Source organism: Rattus norvegicus, chromosome 1 (assembly GCF_021556685.1).
Source record: "Rattus norvegicus strain SHRSP/BbbUtx chromosome 1, alternate assembly SHRSP_T2T, whole genome shotgun sequence".
In the NCBI taxonomy this organism is placed as follows: Eukaryota; Metazoa; Chordata; class Mammalia; order Rodentia; family Muridae; genus Rattus; species Rattus norvegicus.
This window is the reverse complement of record NC_141534.1, coordinates 219797298-219824453: the sequence shown is the minus strand read 5'-3', so window position 1 is coordinate 219824453 and position 27156 is coordinate 219797298. Positions and strand designations below refer to the sequence as shown.

The 27156-nt window shown below is 51.7% G+C and overlaps 1 protein-coding gene, 1 long non-coding RNA gene and 1 pseudogene across 2 annotated transcripts in view; 2 read left to right on the top strand and 1 right to left on the bottom strand.

Moving 5' to 3' along the window:
* Window positions 1-49: 49 nt before the first annotated feature.
* Window positions 50-947, top strand: LOC148007861 (large ribosomal subunit protein uL16-like; annotated as a pseudogene).
* A 6325-nt stretch (window positions 948-7272) lies between these two features.
* Dagla (diacylglycerol lipase, alpha) overlaps window positions 7273-27156 on the top strand; it is a 56672-nt gene continuing 36788 nt past the window's right edge. Inside the window, 1 exon segment of the mRNA NM_001005886.2 lies at window positions 7273-7322. The gene's annotated coding sequence lies outside the window, so the exon portion shown is untranslated.
* LOC148007860 (uncharacterized) lies at window positions 13584-22217 on the bottom strand. Its single transcript, XR_015647858.1, has 4 exons — window positions 21681-22217; window positions 20822-20895; window positions 19299-19499; window positions 13584-18118 (listed from the first exon to the last, which is right to left on the bottom strand). It is a non-coding gene; the product is annotated as an uncharacterized LOC148007860 (long non-coding RNA).

The following is a 27156-nucleotide window of genomic DNA, read 5'->3' as shown; positions in this document are numbered from 1 at the left end:
GACCGAACCCAGGGCCTTACACTATACTTTTCTAACGGAGTTGTCCTACATGCAAGTACATGTTTTTAATGTTGTCTGTCTTCTGTGCTGTTCCTGTAAGTTTGCTATTAAAATACATTAAACTATATAAAAAAAAGAAAAGTCCCTCAAAATAAAGCAAAAACCTTTGCTGGGCAGTGGTGGCACAGACCTTTAGTGCCAGCACTCAGGATGCAGAGACAGGTGGATCTCTGAGTTTGAGGTTAACCTGATCTACAAAGTGAGTTCCAGGACAACCATGGCTACTCAGAGAAACCTTTTCTCATAAAACCTAAACCACTCTTTCTTTCTGGCCTTCCACTGAAGATCCTATTGTCCTCATGGGCCACTGCCCCACTGGGTGTTACTGGTAAGAAGCTATACCTAAAATCTCTCTTTTACCCAGGCATCCCTCATGCCAAGATCCTCATCTTTGACTTGGGACAGAAGAAGGCAAAGTTGGATGAATTCCACTTTGTGACCACATGTATCAGATGAATATGAGCAACTGTCTTCTGAAGCCCTGGGGGCTGCCTGTATTTATGCCAACAAGTACATGGTAAAGAGTCATGGCAAGGACAGCTTTCATGTTTGAATGAGGCTCCGCCATTTTCATGTCACCTGAATCAACAAGACGTTGTCTTGTGCTAGGATTCACAGGTATGTGTGGTGCCTTTGGACAATCCCAGGGGACAGTGACTAGGAGTTCACATTGGCCAGGTCACCATGTCCATCAGCACCACATAGAGTAAGGAACAAATGATTGAGGCTCTGTGTAGAGCCAAGTTCAAATTCAAGCTCTTTGAGATGAGAAGAAATGTGGCTTCACCAAGTTTGATGCAGGTAAATGTGAACACATGGTCACTGAGAAGCAGCTCATTCCTGAAGGCTATGGGGTCACATATATATCCCCAGTTGTGGTTCCCTAGACAAATGACAGCCCCTGATTTCCCAAGGACTTCCATAGTGCTCTCTTGTACCCTACCATATCATGTTCAGTAATAAATCTCATACCCAGTGCCAACAAAAAAAGGAAAGAGAGAAAGAAAAGAAAAGAAAAAAGAAGAGGAAAGGAAAAGAAAAAACAAAAGGAGAAAAGAGAAAAAAATCTCTCATAGGTGTACAGCCGTTTGGATTTTAGTTAATTCCAGATGTAGTCAAGTTGACAACCTAGAAGAGTCATCAGAAATACCTCCCCTCTGATTACATTGGTAGGAAGTTTATTGACAGACAATCTATAGGACAGAAGTCCAAACAATGGCTACTTCTAGGGAGGCAGATGCTGACTGAAGGACGCACGAAACTGGAAATGCTCTGCGTCTTCTCTTGCTGTGGTAGTAGGTAAGTACATAAGCAGAGATCCGTCAAGGTACAGCCTTTACACGCTCCAGTCATATCCAAGGGAAAAAATGGAGTCTGTTTTTTTAGAGCCATGAAAACCACAGCTGGAGTTTAAGCAGTGACTTGACATAATTCGATGTTCATTTCTAAAAGGTCACTCAGCTGGGTGGAAATGGATGAGAGGTGAGAGCCACTGCAGCTGCCCTGAAGACAGTCAAAGGCACCCTGTTGGGAGATACTGATCAAAAGGGGCAGAAATGGATTTTTCAAGGATATTTAGAAGAGGGTTGGAGAGATGGCTTGGTGGGTAAGGGTGCTTACCACTAAACATGATGACTTGAGTTCAGTTTTTGGAATTCACATAGTGGATGGTTAGACCAGTGAGCACAAGCTGTCCTCTGATTCTCACAAATGTATTGTGGAATGTATGAATGAGTACATATGCGCACGCGCACGCACACACACACACACCTTATGCACTTTTTTTTCAAAAAAAATTGAAAGGAAAAATAAAGAAATGATTGAAGAGGTAGGTAGATGGATAAGTAATAGTGCCAGGGTTAACAGGGGGAAGGCAGAATAGATGGAAGAATGGATAAGTGGGTGGATAGAAGGAAGGACAGATAAATAGATGGATGAGTGGACGGATTGACGCATAGGTTTGTGGAGGAAAAGAAAGAAGAAATGATAGATGGATAAGTGTGTGGGTGGGTTTGTGAAAGCAAAGAAGACTGGATGGGTTTGTGGATGGGTGAATGTGTGGGTGGGCGGGATGAAGTGACACATTGGGTGGATGGCAAACGAATAGATGTGTGAGTGGGACTATGAGTGGGTTAAACAGGTAGAGGGAAGGACACCCTCGAGTAGCCAGGCTTTCTACACTGGCTTTTGGTGTCCAGAGAGTACAGATGAATCATTCCAGTCAGTGAGTACACTGACTTTCTCCTGAGACATCTGTGTTTACACTTCTGTCATTCCCTAGTGCCCCAAGGAAAAAAAATCTAGTTACTACAATGCCCACCGAGGAGCAGACACTTACAAATAGGCTGTCTTAATGAGACGAGAGGATCTCTCAATCCTCTGGGCATTTGGGGGGAAGGTTCTGGTGATGCCCAAGTGAACAGGGATGAAGCCAGAGTACAGAAACCTCCTAAACCTTCCCCTGGGAGACATAAGGTTGCTTGGTCTCCTCCATCATTCCTAGCAGCAAAACATCATCAGAGTGGCCTCCTCCAGTGTGTTAACCATTGCCAGCCTTACTAAGACATTCTCATACATCCGTTGAACCGCTATTAGTAAACTAACTAGTTTAGGTCAAAGATGTGGGCTTGCGGCTCCTTCCTGATGGGAGGGAAGAACTCACTCCTTAGGATGATGGCTGATCTTCCAGCCCTTCCAATGCTAGCTGAGTCATGTAGCCCAGGCTCCACCTCCAGCCAGGGAGCCCCTGAGATCTACTCCTGTTGTTTAATAGCAGCAGGCCAAAGGAAGACAGGGAGGCCAAAGGTTTAGCAGTTCAGGAACAGCATCTGTTTGCAGAGGCAGGAAGGTCTGAAATGCTAAATCGGAGATGCCTAAGATAATCCAGACACGATGCTGGCTCCCGGTATCCCATACTCCAGTTCACATGCATTTCCTAGACTTTGCAACTGGCTAATCTCTCTCCCTATGGGAACCCAACAGCTCAGCCTCCAGAGCTTTGCTCTCTCCTCCCCAGGCTGGTGGAGTTTGTGCTATTTGGATAAACAACATTCCCCTCTTGGGATGCCAGCAGCAGACTTATTTACCTGGTGGCAACCAAACAATTTCTTCCCACCTACCCCCATCTGGGGTGCCAGGATACAGGGGAGAGCTGGTACTTTGTATACTCAGGGGTGGAAGATCTGCACTGCTCCCTGGAGGTGGTCAAAGTTTTCACACCAGCTATAAGGATCCAGGACTGGGTACCATGAAGTCACCATGCCCCAGACTTGTGATTTCATCCAGTAATTTAATACCTTGCATCCAAGTGGAGAAGTAGTTGTGGTATTTCCCCCGTCCCCCAGCAATGAACAGATGACACTTTATACTTTTAAGCCCTATGTGTTTTGAATTCTCCTAAGCCTTTGCAGAAATCAGGAGTGTCTTGGTGACACTTTCTCCCTTTGGCTGTGTGTGGTATGTGTGTTGTGTGTTGTGTGTGTGTGTGTGTGTGTGTGTGTGTGTGTGTGTGTGTGTGTGTGTGGGTTGTTGTTGTTGGTGGTGGTGGTTGTGATGGTGCTTGCTTGTTTGTGTGCATTTGGGTGTGTGGGTGTGTGCAGTGGATGAGATCATCCAGTCCAGGTCTCCAAGGGCCAATACAGTTTTAGAAGAAAAAAACCCACAGGGGTGGTGTCCAGCTCAGGAATTTTGCAGTCACTGGCTAAAGCATCCCTGTCTACAGCTGCTGTGAGAGTCTGGGGCAGGGTACAGTTGTGCCAGCTGTTGGAGACAAATTATACTATGAAACTCAGCCGTGAGTCACATTCCAGCACAGGGGAAATGTGCAAAAGTTATACGCCGTCTTTGGGGGGTGCCAAAAAAATCATCTTGGTTTTGTCTTGCAAGATGTTCAGCTTGCAGAATGTGGGGCAGACGGAGGAGGGGGGTGGGGAGGACACAAAGGGGAGCGGATCCGTCTCCAGCAGACTTTGCCTGTCACACACCCTCCATCGCTTCTAATAACAACACCCAGCATTTAATCAGCCCCTTTGTGGAAACAGGCGATGTCACACTCATTAATTAGTTAATCCACACAGCCCCCTGGGAGGAGGAGCCATGTTATTATCCCCACTGGGACCCAGAGGGAAACTGAGGCCAGAGAGAAGATTTGACACAAAGCTTAGGGAACACAGCTAGGCAGCTGGACCAGGACCAGTCCACGACTTGTCATTAGTTCTGGTGCTTCATTTTGACATCCTCAGCTTGTCCATTCACAACCCTGCTGACTGTCTCCAGTGATACCAAGCTGAACCAGGCCAGACAGAAGGTACTCTGAGGAAAAGCAAGCATGGTATTGGAACCCCACCAGGACAGACCCCAGAGAGTATGTATTCAGAGCTAGCCGCCCTTCATGGCTGTTCCTTGCCAAGGGTCTCAGAAGTAGGAGTAGAAGGGTTGAGCAGATGCTCATTTGGCAAAGTGCTTAGCAAGCATGTGGTCCTGAGTTTAGATAGAGCCTTAGCACTTGTGTAAAAAGCCAGACACAGTGACATGACTTTAATCCTGGCACTCAGGAAGCAGAGGCAGGAAGATCTTTGTAAATTCGATGCCAATTTGGTCTACATAGTGAGTTCTAGGGCAACCAGGCCTAAATAGAGAGGTCCTTTCTGGAAATGGCCCAGTGTCAGGGAGACAGAGACAGGAGGACCCCTAGTGCTCGATAGCCAGCCAGTGTCTAGCCAATCAGTGACTTAGAGAGTCCTGGTCTAGTGAGAGACAGTGTCGCAAAGAGTAAGATGAGGTGGATGGTCACACACACACACACACACACACACACACACACACACACACACAGAGAGAGAGAGAGAGAGAGAGAGAGAGAGAGAGAGAGAGAGAGAGAGAGAGACTCCAGAGACAGGCAGGGTTAAGACTTAGGTCAGCCTGCTAGCCAAATGAGATGTGGACAGAAGGCAAAGAGGAATAAGGAGTCAGAAGAAGGAAGTCATGTCCTTCCAGGAGTTCAAAACCAGCTGCAAAAATAATGCCTGCAGCCTGACCTGTGTTTCCTTGTTCCTCACTCACAGTGATGAATTCTAAATAATTAACCAATGCCTTTTGTCTGTTTGGGGGTTGGTGATTGCACCTGGGATCTCATGTATGCTAAAAAACAGAACCTCAAATGTTTAGCATTTAATGGGAATGATCAAGATTAAAAATGCTTTTTTTACCTTTCCCTTTTCCTCTTTCCCCCAGTTTCACAATGACAGTTTCCCAAACTTTCACATGCACAGGGATCCCCTGAGGGTTTTGTAATCAAGCTGAGATCTTGGGTCTGAGGTTTGGAACTCCTAGTAAGCTTCCCCATGGTGTGCCCATGTCGCATATCCAGCTGGAAGAGTTCAAAGGTTATGTTAGTAGCAGTGAATAATCCTGGTGTGGAATGCCCTACACAGGAATCACTGAAGCAGCTGACCAAGACTAGGACATCATCTTGAGGATCCCCAATAATATTGGCCTCCTGCATTATAGATTGTCAGAACTGGTTTAGTGAAAGTTGGACCCCTGGGAAGGAGAAAGAGGAGGAGGAGGAGGAGGAAGAGGAAGAAGAGGAGGAGGAGAGGAAGAGGAGGACATCTCTCTCTCTCTCTCTCTCTCTCTCTCTCTCTCTCTCTCTCTCTCTGTGTGTGTGTGTGTGTGTGTGTGTGTGTGTGTGTGTGTGTGTGTGAGGAGCTTGTGTGGTATCCTGTGTGCTGGACAGCTAAGGGGTAGACTCTAGTAGACTATCTATGATGGCCACACAGCCATGCTTTCTCCATTGGGAACATCTGTGAATAAGGAAAAGGGCTGACATTGCAGAATACTTTCTGCCTGCCATTAGGTGATCCACCACGGTTCACAGGACCAATATAATACTTTCTTCTAGGGGTCTGGAACTTTGAAGCAAGAGATCTGACCTCTGTGTGGTTTGAATGAATCATGACAATCTAGAGATAAGGCCCCTGAACTATAATCAAAGCCTCCCCTGACTTCTGTATTTCCTGAGACATCAGGAGCTCCTTTTCATGAATTCTTGAAGTACCCGGATTTGTTCCCACCATCCATTTTCTTTACTTAAGCCAGACCTTATCTTTGCAAACAACCGTAGATGATACGGAATTGCCTGAAGAGGGACTGAACTACTGCAACAAAGAGAAGTCTGTTCTGGATTCAGGGTTTCACTTTCAGCCAGATGTCCACCTATGGCCTCCACGCCTTACAGAACAAGCATCAATCATCCCGATTTCTCAGGATGACTACTGGGCCCAGGCAACATTTTAGACGCTTTTCTGTGTTATTTTCCTTCTGGCCTCTCATGTCTTCTGCTGGACTTTTGAGACTTGGCTGATTGCATCATCATGACCTCTAGATCCACTCTTACCCATGACCCTCTGCAGCTGTAGCTCTTAGCCCCATGTGCCTCCTGCAGTGACCTGATGCCCTTAAGGGCAAGCCTGAACCCACCCACTCCCCAGACTCAACCCAACACACCAGCAGAGCTGTGCTGTACCCTTGCTAAAAAGCAGCTCCCAGGAGTTGAGCGACTTGCGTATGAATGGATGGGCGTGTGTGAAGGAGAACAGGAGGGGCGATTCTCTTCATTTACCAGAAAATCAAAATCGATCAAACTCCCCTTTGGCTGGCAGGCACTATGCTAGGTGTTGAGGAGGGTGAGAGTAGAAGAAGAGGGGAGAACGTAGATAAAGACGTGTCCCAACTCCTCAAGACGCTGCTAGGTCCCCGAAGGAGGTGGAACCCATCTCTCTCCTTTCCTCCCCCCAAACGAACCAGTTCTCCGGTGATCCTACTTGCTATTTTTCATCTCCCACGCTAAACCCTGTCACGCGGGACCTGAAGGAGGGGAACCCAAGCAGCTTCCGTGCCCCTGTTCAGTGCCTGTGGTCCAACCCCTCTCGTCTGCCCACGGAGCCCCCGTGGAGGCCTCAGCCCCGCGCCCACCGCCCCCACGCCCGGGGATTCGGGGCTCCGCCACCTCGGGCCTGTGCGCCTCTCCCCTCCCTGGCACTAGGGGGCGCCACCGCCCCACGGCCGTCGCCATGGTCACCGCTGGCGGCGGAGTGGGGTTTACGTAAAGGACGCAGCGTCCCCCGGGGGGCGGAGGCGGCCTTCGCGCCGGCGCCGGCGCCCTGCGGAAGCAACGTTAGTGAATAGGGGCCTTGGGGAGCCCAGGATGGAGGTGGCGGTCGCAGTGGCCGCGGCGGGCCAAGCCCTGCGGCGGGCCGGAGGTAAGGGGGCCGGGGCCGAGCCCCGGGCGCGGGAGCTCTACGCGCGGCGTGGCGGGCTGGGCAATGTCCATTGCGCGCCGTGGCCGGTCCGACAGGTCCGCGGGCGGAGGTGCGGCTGCCACGCGCGCCCGTGGCAGGTGTGAGGTCCGAGGAGCTCCGGGCCACCGGCGTGGGGATGGTGACACGCGTGGCACGGGCGTGGGCAAAGTGGATACAGCACGGGCAGCGTGATTTTTCCGGGCGAGGGTGTCAGAAGACTCACCCCCGCCTTGGTGAAGCGGTGACCGCCCAGGTGTGAGGAGGGTGCACCCTCTGTACAGGAGGGCGATGCAACGTAGCTGGTGCGGGTGGGTGGCCAGCTGGTGCTGCTGGGCCATGATGGTGCGGTGGGCATGGGTGTGAGAAAGTGCTGCCATTGCTTGGATGTTGGCATGGTTCTGGCCTTGGGCTTGACATGGTTTGGAGTGATGGTCCTGGGGGCTTGAAGAATCAGTGTCCTGGGCATGACTAGTGGCTCCGGCCCAGCTGTGAGAAATGGCCTTGACTTAGCGCAGTGCCCTGGAATGACTAGCACTGTGAGGGAAGCCTGGTGGCCCTCAGACCCTGGTAGATCAGAGGGTAAATACCCACCCTTACAGGGAGATCAGTAGGGGCAATGTCTCTGTTATGGGGCTCAGCTTTGGTATGCTGGCCTGGGGCAGAAGGCTGGAAGAAGGTTGGTGTTCTTTATGATGGACTGAGAATAAGAGACACCATGTGTCTACCATGAGGTCTTGGTTGCTGTCCCAGGTAGAGCTCTGCCCAGTTATGAACCTGGTTCATGAGTCCTTCCCATTTTTGGGGAAGATGGGACAAATAGGTAGTTCTCACTGGTGGTCCTTGTTTCTGACTATAAGAGACTCAGAAAGGTGCAGATAAGTAGCCCATGTCTGTAGTTCAGGGGGCCATCTGGCTCACCATCTGTCTGTTGTCCCAGGACCCTTCCTTTTCACTTGGTTGATGGAGATGCTACTGGGTTTCTAAGAGTTGTATCATTTGGGATGCGTGAAAGATGGTTCTGTGGCTACTGGGAGTGTTTGGGGGTTGCATATGTCCTAACCAGTCTTCTGAGAAGCTTTGGGGAAGGTCCCCCCTCTGTCTATCTCTTTCTTTCCCTCCCTATATTTCTCTCTCTCCCTCTCTTCCCTCTTCCTCTTTACCTCTCTCTCTCCTCTCAGTGCCACATGATGTCCTACTTCACAGAGCATCAGTTTGCAGACCCCTAGAGATGTTGAAGAAGACTTCAGGATGTTACGGGGGAAGGCACAGAAGCAGAAGCAAAGAGCTGAGCTTTTCATGGGAAGGGTGTTTCTTTGCCAACATGGGTGCTTGGAGAAGCCTTCCTCATTTGAGGGACCTGAGCTGAGTTCCCTAAAGCTGGCATGTTGTCCATTGTATTTAGAGCCAGATGACTTGAATTCCTGTCTTGGCCGTGTGACCTTGAGCAGGTGTTGTTACCTTTAAGAGTCACTTCACACACTGGTACCAGTGGTCACGGAGAATGAAAGGAGATTGCGTATGGAGGATTCTATAAGCAGCAAGGGGCTATAGGAAAGTCAGGGATTCTCATCAGGTAAAGAGACCAAGGCAAGAGACATGAGGTAGTTGGAAATGGAGGCATGGAATGTGACTGGGGAGGAAGGGAACTGTAGGTCGAAGGTTTGTCATGGGGAACTAGAGGCCCAGAGTATACATGCTCCTGGTTGGGGGATGTGGGATCTGTTGACACTCTGAGTCAGCTACTGAGCTGGAACCAGGCCCTGGGTCTCCCGAGGACGGTTCTGGTTCTGGACTTGGCCATGGCAGGTATGGATTCTGCAGGAGTGGCCCACACAGGAGGAAGCCCTTTGCTTGGGCTGCACACACACACACACACACACACACACACACACACACACACACACACACCCCTTATTATCTGGGAAGGTCTAGAAGGTGTCTGTGGCTGACAGATCTAGGGTATCTGTGTGGGAGGGAGACTTGGAAAGTGTATTTTCTCTTGAGAATTTCCCTTGGTTCTGAGAATGGGAGTGGAGAGCAGTCATGTCGGCATTCTGGAGACCATGGCCTAAAGAAAATGACCGGGTCAGGGTGCTTACCAAGTGGGCTCAGAGCAGGTGATCCTGCGGGGGAGGCTGAGGCTGTATGGCAGAGGGATGGGGGACAGGGAATGCCTTAGACACATGGAGGAGGAAAAGAGTCAATGAGCATCCTTAAGGTACCCCAAGGCTAGATAAATATGGTGAGAAGTCCCAAGACCTCTATCCTGATGTGATTCAACTTGGCTGAACACCCTCTCCAGGTGGGGAAGGTAAGGAGAACTGTAAATTACTTCATTCTGGGCTCTTCTTCTCTAGCATCCCTGTGTCTGCTGTGCGCAACAACTCACTGCAAAAGCTTGCTCCCTGAGGTATAAAGTTTTCTGCCTCGTGTCCAAGCTGCAGTGCTGAGCTGAGGTAAAAGGTGTGGTGAGCTGATCTCTCCATGCTGAGGGATTCACTCTGCCCCAATAGCTACCACTTAGGCATAGCCTGGTGTGGTGAGTGTTTTCTTGGCAGTTCCCAGGCTGGCATGAGAGGTGTCCCTGGCTATCTGCATGCTTCCTGCAGTGCCTTTCTACCTCCCAGGAGGAAGTGCCTGGCACTTCACCTCCTGCCTGGAAAGCGCTCTGTCTAACAGATCCATTAGGGAGGAAGCCTTCAGTCTACTTACATCCCCTCCGCTTGCCTTCCACACCTCTGCCTGTGTGTTCTGATTTGTGGCTCAGCCTTATGGTTTGGGGCTCCAGGGCCCTTTCTAGCCACCCCTTGCCATCTGCTTGGGATGCTGGGACTCTGCACAGTGGAGCTGGGCAGCAAGTGGGATAGATCAGAAGATGCTGAGAGGAGTTAGCCTCTGCTCCCCAAAGCAGGGCTGAGCTTTCTGCACTATCCCAGGGTTTGAGAATATTAGGGAGCCTGGTCAGGTGATTACCTTGGTCATAGATACTGACTTTCGACAAATCCATCAGAGGCAGGAGTCTAGTCACAGACATGGACACTGAGGGCAAGGCACTCGTTGGAGTTGAGGTTTTCCACTCCAGCCTTCAGATTTACTCCCGTTTTCTTTCTCCATGTTTCTCTAAAAATTGCTGTACTCAGCTCCTGGCAGCCTTTCCTTCCTTGGCTCTGTAAGTCACAGTGCCCAGCTTCTCTGCCCAAGGGGTGCCAGGGAATCCGGCATTACTGACCAAAGGTTATTGATCAGAGGAGGGAGCACCAGGTGAGCCTACTACTTTAGTCTTTAGCTAAAGGTGTGGCCTGCTTGCGAGAGCCACTCTGTCCCCTGCCTTCTCCTTTCCAGGTCAGAGTGGGGACCTCTGCATTCATCACCTGTTAGGCAAGCTCTCCATCTGAGTTCAGTTTCTCAGCAGAATAGCATAACATTACACTCCAGCAGACTGGGCAACTAGCGCTCGGGGAAGCCTCAATGAGTGTGTGGTCAGGGGAAGATAAGTCTTTCAGAACCGCGGAATCCAGGGCATCCGACGATGTGGTTACCACAGGCCAGGGCTGAAAAATGTTTATCTTGATTCTCTTTTTTCATACCGGCACCTCTTAGAGTTGGTGTGGATGGGGGCGCACCTGCATGGTATAGCTTTCCGAGGCCCAGAGGACTGATTTTTCGTGGGGATCGCTTTGTTGCTTAGGAGCCCAAGAGAGATCATGTGGTGGGGATCAGTGTAGCCAGGAGCAAAGGTGTGGTTTTCACGAGGTGCTTAGCAGGTTGTGGCTGGGGAAAGCAGGGCAGGGCTGTTTCCACCACGGTTGTTCAGAGAGTACACATGCGTGGAGCCACGTGTGTCTGTGGGAAGTGAGGGCTGAGGGGGTGTGAGCGGCTGGTGGCGTGGGAATCTGTGGGCTCTGGTGTCTGCCTGGCCTGGTGTCGGTGGGTGTGTGGAGTGGGACTTTGAAGCAGGAGGAAGAAGTAGGGCCCGATGAGCAGGATAGCCTTCTAGATTGGGCAGGATGGAAGGGTGGGCTTCATGCTTTCTGTGATGGTGTCTGCTGAGGAGCCCTTCTGCTTTCTCAGTGTTCTTTAGAAAGAGCCTGGCTCTCAAAGGCCTATGTGTGACCAGGAGTGTGCGTGGTGATCCACGCCTGCCTCCTAGCTCTTCCTCCAACACCGGGAAGTCCAATGAGGACAGTCCAGATAGTGTCACAGCCTGTGGATATTGTATGTCTGAGGGCAGACATCTAGATTTCAGCCCTGGTACTTTTCCACACCTCAGTTCCCTTCTCTGCAAGACAGAGATAACAAACCTCTTATAAGAATTTCACCCTATAAAGCCCATGGAGCCGAGATCACGATGGGAGCCAGGGAGCATTTACCCAGTTAAGTTTCTTTCTCTGTAGTCAGATTTTATTCCACCAAAAAGCACGGCATCATGATCTGAATAGAACCCGGGAGGAGTAGCAGGTTCCAATATCTGATACAGAGATGGCAGGGCCATCCTGCCCCGGAGGAGTCTCTCTCGGTGACATCACTCTAGGGGTGCTTCTGTTGGCTGAGGAGGTGGTTACTTCCTCAGTACCAGCTGTGGGTTGGAGTCAGAGAAGGTCATGAAAACAAGTCGGGTACCCTAGAGCAGAAGGTGCAGATTCCACCCTCGGGGGTTCGAGTTTCCAGAAGTGATGCTTCAAGAGGTTAAATGAGGAGAAGTAGTTTGAATGCTGTGATTAAAGGAAACTTGGACAAGGTCTTGGCTCTTAACCCAGGCTCTTTAGGACCAGTGAGAGGTTAGACCACAATAGTGGATGTAGTTAGGAAGGCCAGCAGGGTGCACAAGCCAGAAGAAACTAGAAGCAATGACCGTCGTCATTGGAAGGGCAGGGAAGAGCTGGGTCTCCAGGACCACGAGGGTAGGGCCACAGGTTGGATGTACATCTATGTAAAAGATGGCCATCACTGAAAGAAGGCCATCACAGATGGCATAAGAATCTGGGGCCGGGGACCACTACCCTAGGAAGAGACATCTGGAACAGGTACAAGGGCTGCTGGTGGACAAGGACACAGAAGGTCCAGGTCATAGCACTGGAGCAAGGTTAGTGGCAACCCTGAGAAACTAAATAGAGACGCAGAACCTAATGGAATGTGGAGGGGAGGCAGACGCCACAAAATCTATGGGTTTGCTCTCTAGGTGATGGGCGTGAGAAGGGGCAGAAGGCAGGAGGGCCTTCTGCACAGGACATGGAGTCTCTTTCCCTTGTGACTTTTAGATGGTGGCTCCCAGCAGAGTGGCACCAGGCCAGAGTGTAATCTAGAGGCTATGAAGGATCCCCATGAGGGTGTTGACACTGTCCTCAAGGCTGCCCTTGTCTCTGAAGCCACTGAGGGCTTCTGCTATTCCTAGCACTTACTTCTAGGTTTTTTTTTTTTAAATAATTTTCTCACCAAATTACCCCATGAAATTTCGCCTGCCTGAGTTCAGCCCAGGAGGTTACTATTCTGGGAAGTTTCATCAAAATCCTTTCAGCGTTGGAGAGTTCTCCAAGCTGGGGGCTGGGTGGGGGGAGAACAGGGCTTGTCTGCACTTGTTTCGGGGGGCTGTCTCTAAGAAGCATCCCCTCACCTGGAAACCTTCCTGACCAAAGAGCTGCTGTGTCTCTTTAGGGCCTGAGGAAGGTGGCCTTGGCTATGGAGGCTGAGATAGGACTCCCACACTAATTCATCCCCAGTAGGCTCTTGTCACGGTCTCTCATGGAGCCATTTAATTAATTTATGATTGATGTTCCTGGACTCACTTGTGGTTAATTCATTATTGATGTTCCTTCATTATGTACCATACACCCTGCACCTCCCCCTTCTCGTTGTCCTGGCGGACAGGCCACGCGAGGGGTGGGGGGCTCCACGGACTGTAATTTTGTCCCTCTGGGGACATGACTATGCTTGACTTTTGTGAATCTCTTCATATTCGAAGTCGGAGAAGATACCGATGTGTGTATGCAGAGGGATTTGCTGGGCCACAAAATAACAATAAGGAGTTAAGTGTGGTGGTGCACAACTGGCGTCTGAGCATTCAGAAGGCAGAGGCAGGAGGATCACTGAAAGCTTGAGATCAATCTGCTCTACATGTCAAGATTTAGGGTAGCTGGGGTTACCTAGATAGACCCTACCTCAAAGCAACCACGTAAACAGTAACAACAACAGCAGCAACAGCTTTCACCTTGTGGATGACAGCTTGAGAGATAGAGAATCTTGTTTATTCTTTGCAGCAGGTGTCCCTTTCACTCCTCCATCCCCTAAGCTCCATCTGATTGGAGGCTGGAAGAGGTTAAATCACCTGCTCAGGTCTACATAGGCAACCAGGTAGGGAACCAGGGTTTGAACAGGCTGAATTCATTGTCATGTCCCAGGCCAGCCCTGCCTTTCTTCCAGACTCCACACAAGCCTCTTCCTACAGGAAGCCTTTCTTCATGCTCCACTGAAGTGTACTCTGTCTAGACTAGCCCTACGAGTGTATATGGCTCCCTTTGCTCGCCCTTGCTTCTTTGAAAGCGAGGAACCAGTGATGTAACATTTGCTGGTCAGAGATGCCAGTACCAGGCATCTGTCGGTTCCTTCGTTCATTTCCTCCTCACCACTCTAGGGGCAGGTAGATGAACCCCTTTTTAGATGATGTTTCAAAACTTGCTAACGGTCATTCAGTTGCCAGATTTAAGGGTGTTTAAGTCTCCTTGGGATCCCCCCACCCTGTTTATTAAAGTCAAGTATGTTGTGTTTATTAAACAGCACATCCCTATGTCCTGTCGGGCCTACGTCAGGCCCCTGTTTCTCTGTGAGGACCAGGAGTGCCCATTTCCGTAGGGTGGGTACTCTTGGAGAAATATGCTGAGTTAGGCCTGGATTCTCTTCCTCTTTGCTGGGCATCTATGCATAAGTTTCGGAGCTTCAGTTTTTCTGTTTGCAGGTCAGCAGTAAGGGTATTTATCCTGGCTGAACCATATTGGAAGGTGATGCTGGGAGGGAAGGGGCCCAGGGCAGACACTGTGCTAAACAAAGGTTAGGATTGCCTATGAGTTTGTCAGGCAAACCAGAAGTGCTTAAGGCTGGACACAAACTCAGGATGAAGCACGTCTACTCACCCCCAAGCCTCCCAGACAGACTTTGAGAGAATCCTGTAGCTCGACAGCTGCCAGGAAAGGGGCAGGAGGTCCTGAGAAAGGTCATCTGTCCTGTGCTATGTTTACTGGTTGGCTGAGAAGTACCTGGGCCCTGGTTGTATGAAGTGCAGAAGGCTCTCCAGGATTGTGGATCCTGCTTTCCCTGTTTTCATGTGCCTTCTGACTAGGTCGATTCAGGATGGGTTTTGTGAGGTAGAGGGATAGATTGTCAAGTAGCCACCTAGCTCTCTTCTACCCCACCTCCCTAAAACACACAGAAGTCTGTGAAAGAGGTGAGCCCTGCATCCCGGAAGCCTGACTCTCCACAGCAGGGTTCCCCCTCTGCTTTCTCATCAGCTCTCCCCAGCACCCATCAACTCAGTGCCTGGCAGGGGCTCTCTCAGGAAGGATCCTCTCAGAGTCCCAGAGCAGAGGACTGACTTGTGGGTGGGGGCAAGGCAGGCCTGGCACAGCTTGTTGGAAATCTGCGGCCAGACTGCCATTAGGTGACGATTCACTTAACTTCCCAAGTTTCCGCCTTCTGCAGGCTGGGATTACATCAGGCTCCCCTGGCACGCCCTGCAGCCTACTCCCACTTCTCACAGCTCTTTCACTGTCCTGGGACAACTGCCCTGCTGCAGTTTCTCTGCAGGCTACAGAATGGCTGGGCAGTCCTAGGCTGGTAGCTGAGGGAACAGCCCCAGCCTTTGCAGCCTGAGCTGCAGAAGCCTGGGACGTCCAGTACCCTGTCCGCTTCATGCTCTTCAGAGACTGCCTGTCTCTAAGAGCACGCCACCCATGCCTACCACTGACTTTCTACTTCTCGTTCATCTTCTCTACTTTTAAATAACACAGGACTTCAGACATGGACTCTACCTAAAGACAGAGCTTCACTGTATGTAGTGCACTGGTGCTTGGGTGGGTCACATGAACTAACTAACTCTCTCTGTCTCTCTCTGTCTCTCTCTCTGTCTCTCTCTGCCTCTCTCTCTGTCTCTGTCTCTGTCTCTGTCTCTGTCTCTGTCTCTCTCTGTCTCTCTCTCTCTCTCTCTCTCACACACACACACACACACAGGAGAATGGGGCTCTGCTGGAATGTGGCACATTGGTATCAAACGACACCTCCTTAGGCGTTCCTGCCCAGAGCCTAGAATGATGGTGCCCAGTGCTGGCTAAGTGTTCTCAGTAATTCTCATGATCATTTCTCACCATTGTTCTAGCAGCCAAGACCCTCTTTTACCCAGTACTATGCGCCCTCTGACGCTAGATGACCCCAGATCCTTCCTCAGTACAGGCCACGCCCCTTGGGCATCCCTCCCTGCCAGCAGCTGGACCCCTTCTCTAAGCTGGCACTGCTTTGCTGGTCCCCTCTGGAGTCTCACTCTGCTCACAACGCAGCCTGCTCTGAAGCTGCCCTTCCCAACCCCCAGCTCCTTTTGGTTCCTCTCCTATTTTGGTTTGCTTCCCTCTGGCACCCCTTCATTCAGCTCTTGCCTTTGTTTAATGATCCTCTCCTGAGGCCTTTGGGAAAGCCAGTTTCTCTCAGAGCTCCTGTAAGCAAAGTGTTGTGGCCCCTCTGGCCACCCTGGGGCTGTAGGATGATGGATGACGGGTCTGCAAACCAGATTGGGCTTCACAGCATGGCCTGGCCACGACAGCTTCCTCAGTGGCTGGACAGTGAAGTGAACCCAATTTGTAGGTACCACAGCGTACCCTCTGAGGCTTGAAGTCCCAGGCAGAAGCCCCCTCGGTTATAAAGATGTGTGAAGAAGGCCAGGATTGCCCATGCGCCTGACACCAGCCACAGTTCCCTCTTGCTGAGTCGAGGGATTCTTCTCCAGGGTCCTTTCAGCTTGGGCCAGGCTGCTGACAAAAGGTCACCATCAAACTGAGCTCCTACTATCATTGGACTTTTATGTGGAGCTGGGAGGCATAAGAGGAAAGTCACTAGATTCTTCCTGATTAGTGGCTGACACATGACACATACTCCCTGATATCCTTCCAGACCCAGTTCAAAGAACTCCAGGCTCAGGGTCACGTTTAATGCAGAGCATCGGTAGCTTCTGAGTTGTGGACACTTTCCCCTTTGCACTCAAGACTGTCCCATGGCACCTAGAAGGAGCAGGGAGTGTTTCACAGCTAAGGAGAGTGTGGAACGTCAGCTTCCTTGGAATGTCCAGGAAATGGTAGAAGCCACATCTGCTGCCAGTCAGTGTGGCTCCTACTTTCAGGGTGTTCATCCTGCTTGCTGCCCTCACCTCCACTGAGGACTTTGTGAGCCCCTGGATAGCCATCCTCCTTTCGGATATTCCACTACACTCCCAGGAAGCCCCAGGTCTATTCCCCATGTGTAGGCTGAGTTGTCATTTGTAGCTGTTCAACTTCCCAGCCCTGTCCTCCTCAGACCCCACACCTCCCTGGCCTTGGCAACGTCTTTCAGGCTCACACAGGATGGTTCCTCTCACCCCGCATGCCCCCTGCCAGTGCTGTTGAGCTGTTCCAGATTGTTCTCCTTGCTGCCTGCCTGCTATACTATGCAGTTTAATAAACAGGCTAATGGAGGCTCTGGGCACCTTAGGAGCCGCCTTCTCTGTTTCTTGGTCCCTTTAGAGAGCCTGTCCCCTCCCTTCCCCAGGTGAACCCCATTCAGCAGGCTTCTGGGAGCGGTAACTAAGCTGGGCGCCCAGCCCACCACCTGCTCAGTACTTTATAAAAGTTTAACCTTAATGGTGTAATGAACTCCCATCATAAAGCAGCTGGAGCAGTGCATCCTGGGATGTATAAATTATAGGAGCCCTCTGAAGTTGTAATTGGAAATGGCAGCAACTGGAATGTTGAAAGAGGCCGGCCTCATTGGGCTGAGCACAGCTATTCTCTACTTCCTTTCAAAAGGCACACAGAACTGGGTCTGGCTGCGAAGAAAGAAATGTCCTCAGACCAAACTGAGCTCCTGGTTCCTCCGCCCCAGATCCTACTTCCTGTCCCCAGCTGTGTCTGCAGAGACTGAATGCTTTGGAGGCAGGACATCCAACCTGGCTCTGAGCTGCAGACTGCAGGCACAGTGGGCCAGGACAGAACGGAGCTCCAGACAGACGGCGGGGGTCAGCTACAGTTCCGCTGTCCAGGGAGGGCTGCAGAGCTGTTGATTTGACTTCCCCTCTGCTGCTGTGACAACGGCTTGTAACTGGGCCACAGTCTGACCTGTGAAGTGGATCTGGGAGTCCCTGGGGAGTACTGAGGGCTCTGGTGTGGGGGTCCTGCTGTAGCTTCTGGGTCCTTAACCCTATAGAATGGGCGTGGCTGGACCTCTGAGAACACTAGGAGGGAGACATGGAATATACTGTCTAGTCCCTTGTCCAGGACTGGGTATGGCGCTACGGTGACACTCACATGTCATGTGGGGAGCTTGCTGACACAGGCTGTAGCTCAGGCCAGATGGACCCCATCTGTATTTCTAATAAGTTGGGATTTTAGCCTCCAATGGGCTGGGCTGGTCCAGGAGTGGCAAAGGCAGTGTGTGATCCTTAGTGAGTGTGATGATTGTCTTGACATTGCCAAGTACTTCCACAGGTGCTTGCATTGGTCCTGGTCAGCATTCTGGAATGTGGCCTCACCCTGGAACAGGCAAGAGAGCAGACTGTTACTTGATCTACAGCACCATCCTCTGAGTTCTCTAAGATGGTAGCCAGGGACTAGGAGTGGCCAGCACTGGATGTATGGTTTCTGCATGCTTAGGTGGCAGCCCTGTTGTGGCCCACTCTCTAAGTCAGTGCTCTTTAACACAGTCTTGGGCCCCGCCTTCAACTGAATCAGGATTGCTGGGTGGAAGTGGGAGGGACACGAGGATTTGCATTTATCAGTCAGCTGCTATTTCCTTTGCACATCTCTGGGAATCACTACTGAGAGCTGTGTGAAGGGCAGAACCACGGCTCCTCAAACTCAAGGGAGCAGAAAAGCTTCCTCTGTTAAAAAGACAGGATCTAGCAGGGTTCTGCGTCAAAGGTATATTCCCTAGGCTTGCTTCCGAGGCTTCCTCGCAGCAGAGAGGGGAACTGAGGGACTGGGTCAATAACATGCTGTAATTTGCTGTGCTGAGAAGTGGTAGAGGTGAAAGCGTTTGATAAGCAGAGCTCACTTTTCCGGTTGCCTAAAGAGAAGTAGCAGACACAGAGCAGCCCCTTGCGATAGACTTTTCTCACGACTATTTATGACGCTGGACAGACATCTCAAGGAAGGAAGGGTTTACTCTGGCTCACCGTTCAAGACCATCATGTCAGGAATTTTATGGAAGCAAGTGCCTGAGGCAGCTGGTTACCGTATATCCAGAGTCAGGAAGCAGAGAGAGAGAGAGAGAGAGAGAGAGAGAGAGAGAGAGAGAGAGAGAGAGAGAAGACGGGGAGACAGAGACAGTGTTCCACTTACTGTCACAGTTTTATTTAGTCTGTGACTGCAGCCCATGGGATGGTGCCACCCACAGTTAGAGTGGGTCTTCCCACCTCGATTAACCCAATCCCCAAACTCTCACGGGCATGCCCAGAGGTTTGTCTCCTAGGTGATGGTAGATTCTGTCAACAGTAACCATCACACACTATATTTGGACAGAGGAAGCAAAGGACTAGATGGTGGTTCATAGTTAATTTTCCTAGTGGGATTGGGGGCAGCTTCTGGTTTCTTTATTGTTAGTGGTGGTGGTTTCTGTTTTCCAAAGAGAGCATAATTTCGTAGGAAGGAGGAAAATGTGACATAGTGACATGAACACGTCTGGTCTAGGGTCCCAGGCACACAGAAGACTCACCCAGCATGAGACAAGAGGCCTCCCTGGCTAGTGGGAAGTTCATCCGCCAGGACTGTGGCACTCTGGCTGTAGTAACCTTGTCCAGATCCCCTTGTCTTCTCCAGGTTCCGATGCTCCTTGCTGTTGTTTTGATCTGAAGAAAGTCTATCGCTTCCTTGCTTCTCTCTGTCTGTTTCTTCTAGTGCTGGTAAGGATATCTGTCTGGTACATGGAAGGAAAGCGCGGAGAGAGACATCTGAAAGCCCCCTCTCTCCCAGTTTGCAATGCTTCAGAGGTACAGTTCATTTTTCCATCGGGTGCCCCAAAATAAACTCCAGAATCTAGGCTCATAGATTGTGCTAAGTAAATGAGGCTTGAGTGGCATTTCTGGCAGGGCAAAACCCAAAGCTGTGTGATCTTGGCCGTGGCGGTGTATGCCGTGGACTTCAGGTCTTCATCGACAGATTGTGAGGGTGGAGCAGCCTGAACTCTAAGTCTAGCACCACTTGCTCTGCTCTGGTCTTTTGGTAAGTTCCAACTATACTGTCTGGTTTTCTGAGCAGTTTCAGTTGCCTAGAAGACCTCTCCTCTCTGTTCCAGCTGCTAGCCTTCTATCTCTGAGTGGTTGCTGCTGCATGGTCCGCTAGAGAAGGGCTTGAATGGGGCTGTCTGTCTGTGATATCTAGGCCTCCATGCCTGGGGGTCACAGTGGTATGGCTTGTGTAGTAGGAGTCTTTGTAGACCCACTGACTGCAGAACTCAGGGTGCCTGAGTGATCCTGGCCCAAAGGTTGGCATCCTGGATCTCATGGGTGGGGTCTGAGCTACCTCCAGAGTGCTGCAGTGCTGGCTTTGTGTCTGAGTGACGACTCTCAGCAGCCCTAAGACTTCTGAGCTACTGTTTTCCATTGAGTGGCTCAGTTCCAGGAGGGGTGGGGGTAGAAGAAAGCCATTCAAGACATTTGTTTGAAAGACATTTAAATAAACCCAGAAGATTTATGTGGCCACATGTTTCCAGGCTTTTTTCAAAGTAGTGGACAGGCTTCTGAATCTCCCCCAGCACCCACTTCCCTGTCCCGGAAGTGCAAGAGCCAGGCTTTAGGAAGAGCCAAGAAAGGGGAAGCCCAGCAGGAGCTGAAGATCAAAGCTAGCAGGGCCTACTGAAGCCTAAATGGGAGCTTGGAAATCACAGCCCATGCATAGGGCTAAGGCCTGCCATAGTCAGCATGCATGTGATCCAAGCTGGGGAAGCAGCCCCTGGGCCCCTGTGTCTTCTCCGGTGTGCACCCTGGTCCAAGAGCCCAGAGGAGCTGCTGCTGCATGTGGCCAAGAGAAGGCTCAGCTCAGGCTCAGCTCAGGAGCCTCCTGGCATCAGTGGCAGGACAGTGGGCCCTATGCATCACGAATCTCCCACTTGCTCCTGGGGTGGATGGAGGGCAGGAAATATGAGCCACACAGGCATCTTCCCTCTTGGATGCCTCCTCTGTCTCCTGACTGAGCACTGACCCCATTCCAAGGTCCCTTGCACTGTAACCCTGCACTCACCTGCCCACCTTGGGTTTCTTTGTCAATCTGACCAGAGGACTCCTAGAGGTTGGATGGTGGCATCTCCTGAGGTCCTGCAGAGTGAGGCCAATGACTCCTGGTCTGTGAGTTCCCAGGCCATAGATCTTGTCCCCTGCCCTGGGCTCTGAACCCGGCAAGGCTGTGGGGTGGAGCGTGCCCAGAACATCATGTCTACCTCATTTCTCTTACCTAGGCAGAGGTAGAGGGCCCTCCCTGGGTGAGTGCCAGACCAGAAAGGGATAGAGTTGTGAGTATGTGTGGGGGGAGGCGTCCTGAGGCGGATGTTCCAGCAATCTCTCCTACACTGTCAGGCAAGCTGCAGGAGGTAGCCAGTGCCCTCCAGCACCAACCGGTCTGGTAGGTTTATAGGCCTGGCCATTCCTCCTGTTTCTTCCAGAACAGGAAGGACATCTTGCTGGGTCTACCTGGCCTTGACTTTTGCTTGGCCTTGGTCTCACCTTCTGGGAAAGGGATGGTCTGGGCCTCAGTCCTCTCTCCATCATGGCTTGACAAGGAGGAAGCCCCTCAGTAATGAGGTAGAGTACCCATCCCTTCATCTTCTGGAGTCGTGGTGGTGTCAAACCCGTAAAAGCATAGAACGAAAAAGCCAGGATACGTGACACAGGGCAGGAACCGTCAGGAATTTCTCTCCACTAACGTGCTAAACTTGAGGGGTTGGGCCATAGGAGGGTAGCCATGTGCCCATGGAGTACCTTTCAGGGCTGCCTGCAGTGTAACTTCCTTCTGCTCCACCTGCCTGGCTCCCCTCTCAGGGAGCAGAAATGGAGGTGGGGGAGCCCGGGTGTTCCTCTCACCCTCTGCGGGAGGGACTACATACCCCACTCATAGGTGTCAGCAGAGCTTCTCCAGTGGTGGGTGCTGGTGCTGGGACTTCCCTGGCTGACTCACCCTGGGCCTGTTTGTGCCTCTGCTGAGGCAGGAGTTGTGAGGGTGTCTGGGTGCTGAGAACGGCTCACACTCAGTCCCAGGCTTGGGTGAGGGTGATAGAGTCAGTGCAGTGCCCTAGGCCCTCCAGAGAGCCCGCCACCCCTCCTTCCCAACATGGGACAAGTAAGACTCAGGTCTTGAGCATGGTCCTGAAGATTCCTGGGCCAAACGCCCTCCTTGTCCTGCCTCTGCCGAGAGACTAGAGAATAGGGAAGCCATTGATTCAGAGACACTTCCCATGAACAGAACAGGGCAGCCAGGCTGAGGACTGTGAGAGGCAGGAAGTGGGGTCAGCCCAGTGACCTGGTTGGGGCCAAAGACCCCTGGGAGAAAGGAGAACACTGTTGGATTCCCTGCTCCCAGAAAACCCCCCAGGTCCTGCGTACTTGGTTCTCAGACACCCAGAGCTCGTCCTCAGGCCTCCCTCAGCAAGCAGTAGGACAGAGGTGTCGCAATCACAGTGTGGGGAGGGGCGGGGGAGGACTGAGCAGACAGCACTGGAGTGCATGGCTTGCTAGCAGGCTTGTGGGGGCGGTGGCAGCAGTGCTGCGTGGGGTGAGCTGGGGGGGATGGGGGGATGTGCAGTTCTGAGTGACTAGCCCCAGAAGCACTGTCTTCCTGTTACCAGTGGGAGAGGGCATCGCCCTGACTCGCTGGGCTGGAGGCATAGGAGGTGGCTGCCTCGAGGAGTGAGAGTTGCGCCTCTGGCATATTTGGTCAATCCTTCCGGCCTTGTGAGTCTCGTAGTGTTGTTCAGGTGCCAGAGCCAGCACCTCTGACAAGCAGGCTATCTGAATGCTCACAGCACATCTGGACCAAAGTGTACTGATTCCTTGTACACAGGCACAGTGGTAAGGTGTCCCAGGCAGGAATGAGGCTGGCAAGCCCTGGCTTGACCAGCCACAAGCCTAACCTGGTATTCAGCCTGGCCTACAACTGGGGAAAGGAGCACAGAGACCACGCCAGCTGTGCCTCTAAGCAGGTAACGTTCATGGGCAGCATGAAGGAACATCAGGCCCCAGCCAGGATGCTTCTTCCCAGTGGGCTAGCATAGTCTTTTACCTCTCAGGAGGCTCTCTTTAAAGAAAATTTGTCGAGCTACTTGTATGGGGGCAGTGTGCCCCTGTACAGTAAGTGAAGCTGTTCTGTGGACAGGACTGTAGGGCCAGCCCTGCACCGGGTGGTGCAAAGCTATAGGAACCTGGGGAGCAGGAAGGGTTCTGGGTTTTCTTCCTGCCTGCTGCTGAACTTGTGTGGCCTATGACAGGTCTATGTATCCTTGGTCTTCAGTGGTCTGGAAGTCTCCTTTTCGCTGGGGTACTCTGTTTATTGCTTCCAGAGCTCTAAAAAAAATTCAAAGGATCAGGCAGTGACATCACACACCTTTAATCCCAGCACTCAGGAGGTAGAGGCAGACAGATCTCTGAGTCTAAGGCCAGCCTGGTCTACAGAGTGAGTTCTAGGCAGCCATGGCTACACACAGAAACCCTGTTTTAAAAAACCCAAAAAATAAAATACATAAATAATAAAATTAGTCAAGGACCCCAGAGCCTTGTTTGGGGATCACAGTTAGCCAGGTCCTCTCTAGGACGGAGCAGGACCCGGCCACCCTTTCTTGGATCCTCTTTGCCTTTCTCCTATGGGCATGGCAGGGTGAAATGAGGTGACAATAGGACGTTGCCTTGATGAACTGATACTGTCATCCTTGTTGCCCTGTGTTTCAGTTTTACTGTCTCATTGTGGGATTGACTCCCCAAAGCCAGGAGCATCCTGGCCCCCGTATGCTCAAGAATCAGAAGGTCAACCAGGTGCAGCCAGGTTGGGAGGGTAGGACTGGCCCTGGCACCCATTGATGGCCTCTCCAGTCTTGGCTCTAGGACATTGTACAGACTTGGCCCCCCTCACCCTATCCTGGGACTGAGTGTGAGTTGCAGAGGGGCTACCCCACCCTCCCAAATTGGCTGGGAGACCTCAGAGCTAGGAGCGCATGTTCTCCAAACATCTTGCTCACGGCAGATGGCAGCCACAACTGCCTTTCTCCCTGCAGTTCCGGTGCACCTCCCTTGCTCACCCCCTGTTAACTTTGGTTTCTGCTTTTGGAGATGGGGAGGCAGCATTCATGCCTCTGACTGTGGGTGATGCAAGGTGGGCACCTTCTGAGGGAGCAGAAACCTTCTCCCCAGCTCAGGAACACAGTCTTGCCCTGGTTCCTGCTAGCTGACTTTGAATCTTCTTGGCCATGTGTGTTGGCAGTGCAATCTGAGAGAAGCAAGGAGCTGGGCTGGGGCCTTGTTTGACATTTCTTGAGCAGCTGCTAGGCACCAGGCTCTGTGCTGGATGCCAAGGACATGGAGATGCAGGGCGTGCAGCCCTGCCCTGTAGCAGCCCCCAGCCTTTGGGGAGCGCAGAATGGAAGAGAACTAATTGTCCCACCTAAGGGGTTGGTGGACCCCAGTGACATCTTGGAGGCAGTGTTTAGGTTAATCCTGGGAAGAGCTCTGTAGACAGCAAGATTGAAGAAAGCAATGTGGGCTGAAAACAGGAGGCCTGCAGCATATCCAACTGAGGCATATGGAGCAAAGGGAGACCATGTTACCTCCTCTAGACCCTTAGAATATAGCCTGTCCTCTGTTTGCATCTAGGTTGGGATCAGCCCAAAGCCAAAGCCCCAAAAGGGAGTGACGCATGTCTCTCTTAGTTCTGACCCTGGGTTTGAGGCCAGCAAGAGCAGCCCCTGATTGTGGAGTAGATGTGGCCTATCCTTTCCTTCTGCCAGGCCCTTCAGCCACAGGTCAGTGACCAAGTGTTTTCCCATGGGGTCCAAGAACAGCTGGGCAAGCATGCTAGATCCCCCCGCAACCCCACAGCACTGCCCCTCATTCTGAGCCTGCCTCCAGTCTACCCACCCCCACAGGAAGCTCTAGGCTGAGCATCCACATAGTGAGTGGCTTGTGTGTGCTGAGCCCTAAGTGCGTTACTGGAGTTGTTAGGGTCAAAGCCTGAGCTGCAGCAGACCCAACAAACAAGATTGACCATCTGTTCCCTGTTGGCCAGTTAGAGACAAGTAGTTTTGAAAAAGAGAGTGCAATGTGGCCATGCCGATGGGAAGAAGAGATAGAAGGGTCCAGCGACCCCTCCAAGTCTGTCCCCAGGGTCCTGACATGATGTTTAGGCTTAAACAGAAGGCAAGAGGTGTGTGTAACTAAACAGCACTGGTAGGAGTGTGGCCCCTGCTGATCACTGTCCTACAAGGTGGTGGGGATTGTGTGAGACCTCTTCCTAGGAGGCAAGTTTCTCTCTGGCTGGCACCAGGCTTCAGCCTTTCTGTTCCCCACTGTGAGATTTTTTTTAATTCTTTGGGGACAACTGTTTCTATAGCCTGATACCAAAGAGAAGGGCACAAGTGTCTCTCTTTAGAGTAATTCTCTCCTGCCACACGTATACCAAGGACTCCTACACAGGCCTCAACCAGTTAACTTTAAAGGTTGTGAGTGACAGACATCACTAGCCCCAAGCTCCTAGGACTTGTTCAAAGTCCTTCAGCAGACTCCAAGTCTGCCCTCTCCAGCATATCTGTGGGGTCACTTACTCTGTCCCCTAGACAAAACTTGAGGGAGCATGTGTGGTGGCCTAGGTGGTTGGCAAGCAACTTTGGAGGCCTCAGGCCCTATTCATTCTTCCTGTTGCTGCCTCCCCTGCCTCATAGTCAGGCCTTCTGGGGGAGTGGATAGCAGGGAGTCAACTCATTTGCTCTTCTAGACTCTCCAAATACCACAGGCAAATTGTTGGGGTACTAGTGGCCGCTATAGGCAGGGCCACGATAACACAGTCAAGCAGGCAGCAGGCAGAGCCAAGGCCTTGGTGTTTGCTTTTCCTTCTCCCCTTCCCCCCTTCCCCCTTTGCTTTGTCTTTTGCACCTGTCTGACTGTTTGCCCAAGGATTTGCCCTCCTAGAAGATAGGCGGGACTGGGGGGCGTGGAGTGGCAGGAAGACAACAGTGCTTCTTGGCACCCTGCTTTTCAGCAGGCCCTGTACTACACATGACCTATCCCAGCAGGGCATGGCCTCGCCCGCGCAGAGCATGTGACTTCATATTGCCCAGGCCTGGCATGCCTGGCGTGCCTGGACAGCAGCAGCGGCAGCAGCAACAGCTGGACTGTTAGCTAGGAGCAGGAGAGGCCCACAGGGCCCTGTTCTGGGGCACTGGCCCCAGGGTGCGGGGGTGAGGGGCAGCATCAATGGGACTTTTGTGTGGCTGGGGCAAAGGAACACATGGCCAAAGCCAGGAGCCCTGTGCAGATACATCTGGTCCTTTCTGTCCTGGAATGGTCAGTCTGCAGGCCTCTACCCTTCCTCCTAGCAGAAGAGCGTGTCTTAGTTCAAGCCATCCTATCCCTGACCTTCCCTTCACCCCTTTCAGCTGAATTTGCTTTAGCATCTTGAACTTGAACTTCTCCAGTACGGCGCTGCCTCCTATGGGTTTGGTGTTCCAGCATCTCTCACTGCCTGACAGCTCGTCCACAGTGGCTCCTAGAAGCTGTGTTCTGGGTCCTCTATGTCAACGAGAACAAGTTAAATAACCAGTGGCTAGACCCAAGGATGAAGAACCCTCCTTTTCCCTTTGCTGGTAGTCCCAGGTGGGACTTGCATTAGCTAGGCTAGGAGCCGAATGCCTCACTTCCTGTAGTCTTGCCTATGGCCAGCTTTGTGGAGAACTTTCAGTCCTGTAAGATGGGAACTCTACGCATCATCTTTGGGTTTCCATTCTTCTTTGTGTAGTCACCTTTAACAAAGTCAAAACTATGACCCATGACCTCTGTGCCACCCGGTACCTGCTCATATGCTCCATGAGGGCAAACAGGCTGTCACCAAGAGGCTGTGTTATACCTCCCATGGGTGAAGAACTCTGTAAACAGAGGGGAGCTAGGAGGACACATTGGCTCAGACTTGATAACAACTTTTCCAGGTGGGCACAGCTGCAAGAGGTTGCCTGGTCACTTTCAGACTACCCATGTGCTAGGGGTAAGAAACCAAACAGCCTGACTGACAGGCTTCTAGCCACAGGGATCCCAGATGCCCAAGACTAAGCAGGTGGGAGAAAGAGCTGTGTGATTCAGGGATAGGCATGGGTAGGAGAGAGTTGTCTTGCCATGCTTTGGCCTGGGAACAAACACAGCTGGCTAGCCTTGTGGGGAGGGGGACTGCAGAGCCTGTCCCGGGGCCTTCTTCCTATGACCTGTCCTCCAATAGAGGAAGAAATGCCCACTGTTTACCACCCATATACAGCTTGGCACCAGATGCCTGCCATGACTCCTCCCCAGGGGCAGCCCTGTGGACTGTGACTCTTGGCATTCTCATTTACAGGT